Source organism: Diospyros lotus, chromosome 2, assembly GCF_014633365.1.
Source record: "Diospyros lotus cultivar Yz01 chromosome 2, ASM1463336v1, whole genome shotgun sequence".
Taxonomy (NCBI): domain Eukaryota; kingdom Viridiplantae; phylum Streptophyta; class Magnoliopsida; order Ericales; family Ebenaceae; genus Diospyros; species Diospyros lotus.
The window spans coordinates 27,862,117-27,869,222 of record NC_068339.1 but is presented as its reverse complement, the minus strand read 5'-3'; positions in this window follow the sequence as shown (position 1 = coordinate 27,869,222).

Genomic DNA, 7,106 nt, shown 5'->3' with positions numbered 1-7,106 from the left:
GGATTGGGATTCCAACTTTACGAAGAGGGAGAGTTTGGAATTGCCCTTGGGGGATTGTTTTATTGCGGGAATGCCACCGGGACGCATGGCCGACGACTGTTGGGCTGGCTGGCTGGCTGGCTGGCGCCTGCGAGTGGGTCAAAAAATGGGCTCCCTTGGCCGACAGATTGGGAGTAGCTTTGGAAAATGACTCATCTGTCCTTATGTGAACTGATAGAGACTTACCTTTTGGCTTTGAGCAATTGACCGTGGTTGATATTCTTAAAAAGACAATAATATAATACTATAATTTAATAAATATTAAGATTTTCCCAAGTCTACGTATGGCTATGGGCCCCAGTAATAACATTTTTTTTTATATATTTTGATTTTAGCATTAGCATGCACAATAAAAATAGGTTTATTTCTATTTGTCAATTATATCTTAAACATAGAAATACTTATCATATTGAATAAATACTGTCATCAAAATATTTTGTCCCACCCCCACGCCAACAATCCCTTTTGCTACGCGTCGTCCCATCCCATGTGACACTTTCTCAAGACTTGCATCAAATAACATAAGATTATTCGACGCGAGCAATAGATTAATCTTCTTTTATATAAATGTACTTAAATTATTTTTAATTTTATAAAAATTTGTCTGAGGTGTATACTTTTACAGAAAAAAAAATTGTAAAATAATTATTACAGTCTTTGAAGGTAAAGAAAATTGTTGGAAAGCTATAAATCTAAAAAAAAAATATTTGGGAAATTTTAGCTATTTAAAACTATTTCTCACCTTAAATGTACGAAAACACCAAGAAAATACCAAAAAAAAAAACATTTTTAGCTTGTTTCTATAATTTTAGAAATGTTTCAGGATCATTCCACAAAATTAGAGAAATGAAACATTTTGATACCCATTTTATTTTATTCCACAACCATGTTAAAAATAAAAGCAATTACATCTTTATTGTCCTTACAACTATATTAGGAATATAAATAATTTATGTTTATATTTGTTTTCATGGACTATACAATTCATATTTATGTTTAATTGAATAATTAAAATTTATATTTATAAAAATATTTTTTTATTTTGTTATTTACATTTTTCATTTCTTATTTTTTAAAAAATTGTCATTTCTCTATTTCCATTTCATATCGTATCTATTTTCTATTTCATATTTTCATTTTCGTTTCTGTATAATCTAGTTTCTCACAATTAACTGTTTTATACTTAAAGATGACTGATCTATTGCCTGCATCGTGTAACTTTATGTTACTCAATGCGAGCCCCACGGGAGGGAAATGCACAAGGTGGGGCGACGCGAGGGAAGGAAGATTGCACGGATAACAAATGAGAGTGTTAGGGTGAGAGTGGGGTTCACATCAGGTAATATATCAATTTCATTTACTTAAAATCTCTCATTACTTTAAAATAAATTTAGTATTGCATCTTACCATATAACTAACAATTAGATGGTGATAAATATTTGGCTTACCACAATAAGTAAGCTACTACTATAAATTGACAAAAGATTTGCTAATACAATAAACAATATGGAGCTAAGACCATTAAAGGGTAACTTATTTTTTGAGTTCATTTTTTTTGTCCAAAAAAAGCTTATTTTATCAAAAAATAAAAAACTAAGATCAAATGTCTCTACTTTTTTTAAGTAACAAAATTGGGAACAGTTAAAACATTCGTATCAAATATAATTTTTAAAAGAAATATTTTAGGTGATAGAAAATGACATTTTTCACCCCATAAATTAAATTAAAATAGTATTTTTAACACTCATTTTTATGATAATTTTTAAATAAATATTATTTATTTATATTAATATAATATAAAAATATAACATCTTAATACATCTAAATAGCATTATCACCCACCAAATCCAACCAAATAAACAAAGCATTTAAGTCAGCTCCTGTCTTTCTGTCTTTTCAGCTGAAGACGTCGGTCTACCAAACGATTCGTTACAGGAAATCTATATCTTTCTACAACGATGTGAATAATAAATGAAATAAAATATATATTTTCCACAATTAAAAATGTAGACGGACGGGGACGAGAAAAGTGGGCCCTAACTTGGTGGTTGGAGGCCTTCAGTGGGTCCCATCACTTATGCCACATTATTAGTTGTCTTACCTGCCTCGTTGATTTGTAGGATTTGTTTATTTTATTTCTTTTTACTGGGAAAAACATATGCATATGATTTAATTCAAAAAAAATTAATTCAACCCTGTGACTGTGAGGCTTAGGAACAAAAAATAAAAAATAAAACCCAACCAAAATGATCCAAACCTACGAACAACCCTATTTGGACCCTCTTTTTCATATCTCACTATAACAAAACTTATAATTTAGTGACGGTCAAAATGCCATTTAAGAGAGCATCCAATGGCGTGGCATTCGTACAAATGATGCCCATGCTACCAGAGCCATGTAGGACATTATTAGTATCATTGACCAGTGGCTTTAGAGTTGTATGATCTTTAAAATTTTAATATTTCAAATGTCATTAGAAAGGCAACTGCTATCACACAACAAAAATTTAGGAATTTAAAAATAATATAGAATTCTCTTAATTTTAATATTTCAATGTCAATTATTAATTTTGTTAGATCTTAATTATAAATGTTGCCACGTATCCATTGATTTCAACGACAAGAAGAGAAGGAAGAGATAAAGCGTACCTCTGACTTGGCTTGCTTCGATGAGCTCCCTTGTTGGGTGCAAAAGGTGAAATTTCTCATCGAGTCCCCCACACACTGTTTTACGTTCATAAGAGAAGTTAATCACGATACACGGCAGTGCACTAGGTAGGAGACACAGTGCATGGTACCAACAAGGAGCCACCCCCACAAAAGAGTGAAACTCTCACACTGCGGCTATCATGACTCGAACCTACATCATTGGGTATAATCTGCTACCTGAGAACCAACCGTGCTACGTCCGTTAGCTCTCTTGTTCTCCTGCTGAAAAATGGTCCAGGGGCTTCCAAACCTAATTTGGTTAACAGCGTCTTGTGTACATAAGAATCTCATGCTAGGGCACATACCGATAGTGTTCATGTTGGATATAGTTTATTATTTAACATTAAAATAAAATACATAATTAAAAGAAGGTTGTAAAAGTATTAAATTTTGCAATTATCTAAATTTTCTTTTTAGGTGAATTGCTAGTAGGATTAAATCGAGAAGATTTATGTGTTTTAATTTATGGAAATTATCACAATTTTCTATTTAAATAAAAAATTAAATTCTAAATGAGAGAGGAGACCAAATCCTAAAGTTGCTTTAAGAACTTTCTCTTTAGGTTATAACATTTATAATACTTTTTAAAAGGTTCAAGTTGAAACCTTTACAACTTGTGCCTTTTATGGATCAACCCTCAACAAAGAGAATTGAATAAGGTTTTCAAGGAAAATACTTATGGAAAAACAATTAAGAATTTTACACTATATGTTGTTGTTCATATATAATAATAAATTTATTTGATTAGAAACGTTATCATTAAGTCATCTAAATCTGTAAAAAAAAAAAAAAAAAAAACACACATTCAAAGAGAATAGGGAGACCTCGCACAAACACTCCGATACATAAGTCAGACATTAAAGATGCATAAGTCGTACATTTTTCTAGAATGAGTGTATGTTTATTTATAGAGGAGTATGGAGTAATTCTAAGTAGTCTAGGATTAAGATTTTTACAGAGAACACTTATCTTTTACAGATAATGTTTATCTTCTCAGAGAAATTTTTAGATATCATAATTATCCTGTTATGTGAGTTGCATGGGATCTTCCCCTATATTTAGGGAAGTATTTTAGCAATGGAGCTACCTCCGAGGTTGCGTGGTAGGGCGACATGGCAGGGTTGCGTGGGGTGTTCCTCTCACGACCGTGTGGCTGGGCCGACAAATGACAGCCATCGGCAATTTTGATATCTAATAACACAAAGAGACTTGATTTTGTAATTCTTTAAATATTATTTAAATGACAAGTTTATGTTTTTATTTAAATTAAACATATATATCCGTTAGTATAATAAGGAGTTGATACCATTTTTTAACGTTAAGAATACGAGTGGCAGTTAATTCACAGTTCGTTGTACTATAAACAAGTTTATAGCAGTAGAGTTTCTAACCTTGATAGTAGCAACTTGTAAAGACTTGCACATCATCTTTTTCCTTGTTCAGTATGAGATACTGAAAGTTAAGGTTGGTAAATCTCATGCCATTCTATATGAGATATAGAAGGAAATGTTAGTGTTGGTGTCCTAATTTTAGATTTAGATGGCATTTGACAATTATGATTATGAGACTAATGATGTAATTCTTGCACAAATAAATATAAAAAAATGTGTTTTCATATTTTGAGGTCACATCTTCATTCGTAGCTCTCCAATTATTATATATGAATGAGTCCCTAGATTTCTTGTTAAATGTCTTATTCTTAAGTGTGAAAAATATGTGACTAAGGACCTTTGTATTAAGGACATTTTAATGATAATTCCCAGTCTTTAAATTTCTCAGAAAGGGACTATGATTAGTCAAGTACGAACTGGCACATAGAATAATATATTTGATTAGTATGAGATACTAATAATAAATGGTGGTAAGTTATATGCCATAATCCATAAGATTGATATAGTATACATATGGGTAGATGATAGTGGAACATCTACTAAATGTGACGCTCGTGATAGATCACATGGCTGAGATGATCTATGATCTATCACAGGCTTTGATTGTGTTACTAGTCCTTAAATCGGAAGCAATACGGTTGTCTTGTATGTCAGTGGTAGGGATTTGTCGTTGCTAAGAACCATTCAGTTACTAGGTGGGAGATGCACTATGTGGTCCTTGTGAAGTGGTGTATAGAGGCAGATGATTGCTAATGTGATCCAACGACCTTTGGCGTAAGGTGAACATCCTACGCAATCAGTAGGGGTCTTGATTGTAGAAACCCCTATCTAGGGTACACTTCAATGAAAAGTGTTCCAATGTAGAAAGAAGTTCCGATGTATCATCTCAATCTCACCACACTGATTTTGGCATAGCCATCGAGTTAGTGAGTTTGATTAGTCCATGACTCTCACTCAATCGGGATAATAATTGATGGAAAGATTATAGTACACGATAATTGAAAGCCCAAATAAATTCTATTTTGAAGTAAGACTTCATTACTGGTAGGATCGTCTTGACATAATGTTAGTTTCCACTCAAGGTCTTTCGGAATACATCAGGGAGATGGAGATATCCTCGTTGTAGACCAAATGTGTTTAGTCAACATAAATGTGGTTGACGTTTCCTAATTGCTACTTAGTAGTGAACCTAGAAGGTCACATGCATATCTGGGTGTGACGGTTTGCTAAGTGATTAAAGCTAAAATCGTCATTAAGAGTTATTAACGTTACCGTTAAGAGTTAACAAATCAGGTTTAATGATCAAATTAATAAGGAGCGAATTTCAAGAGTTGACATGCATGCTGTTAAGAGTTATCAAGGCCCTCGATATCATCACAGGGATAGTGAAAGGGTCATTAAGTGTTAATGGCGAGCCTAGGTGCAAATTATGGAAACTTGGTCAAATAGAAAAAAAAAATAGTCGACAGCTTTTGAAGGTTGTTGATCGATTTGAGAAAAACGGTCAACAGTTCCTTTGAAACTGTCGATCGTTCCTGTTGTAGAGGGTTGCAAATCCCTCCTCTGTTTGTTGTATATGCAATGGAAAAAATGGCACGTGGCATGGGATGACGAGAGGGGCAATGGCGTGCGTCCTTCTTGTCGCCCCTTAGGCCTCTCTCTCTCTCTCTCTCTCCTAATTGATTTTGTTTGATTGGGTTGGTTTTGGGTGTCTAGGGTTTATGTATTTAAACGAGAGAGTTTTAGCTTTTGCAAGTTGTTGCAACCTCTCTTGGCCTTTGCTTATTCTTCTCTTGATTCCAAAGCCCTTGCCCATTTTCTCCATTGCTCCTATTTGATTTCTCTATTACTATTGTAGCAACCCAACCATATAGATAGTCTATATTAGTTTGGAGACTTTCCTTTGAACCCATTTTCAACTCAATCTCCCTCACTCTGTCTGCCTAGCACATAGAATGAGTTAAGGGATTCACCATTTCACCGGAGTGTGGACTGACTAGGCCTCCCATATTTCGGGAGTCAATTTTGTAACGGCTCGCCTCTCGGAGCCTTTACAACTGATAGAGGATCTGTGAAAGGGTCATTACTAAAATGATACCGAACAATAACATAATTACAACTCACAAACAACCCTTATTTAAATCATAATCTTTTTTTTTTAACTTCTCATAATTGTCATTACATAGCTAATCACCATGAGCCCATTTGGCTTACAAAATACACATATATCTCAAACATAAAGCATTAACCTTAACACAAGTATAATGACACCCATGATCTAGTTTCGGGAGAGCTCTGCACTTGTTATCCTGACTAGACGATCTGGACCCAATTCTACCATACGCACCTGCGATCTTGGGATACTCTTACCTGGAATGATGGAAAACAAAGATGAGTCGCGAGACTCAGCAAGCTCATGAAAGAAAGGCAACTGCTTATGGATAGAACTCTTCCCAACATCCCATGCAATTCATGCCAATGCAACCACACCATGTCATGATCCATACGTGTCTTACTTTTAAATGCATAACATAAAGTTAACTATACATAAAGGAACTAGGGGCCCACATAAGCCACAAATTGGCACCCAAGTCCTGCATACACCCCCTGTTACAGTCTAACATATGCTACCATATCATTATCCATAAAGACTCGCCTTTTCCTGACATTAGTCGGCTTTTCCTGATACTCGTTACATGTTCTTCCTGATACCTATCATACCCTTATATGTTCTTCCTATCATCCATCACACTGTCATATCCTTCCGCGATCGTGGCCTCGGGTCTTCCCTGAGCTAATCTCTAAGCCGAGCCGAAGCTCCCCCGAGTCGGTACTCCCGACACCCGAACTGGAATGGTACTCCCGCCCAGAATAACAGTAACAATAGTACCATGCAATGTAACACATAAGAAATGCAATGGCTTCTGTAGCGTAAACGTGATGGCAAGGCCCCCATAAACCAAGCAT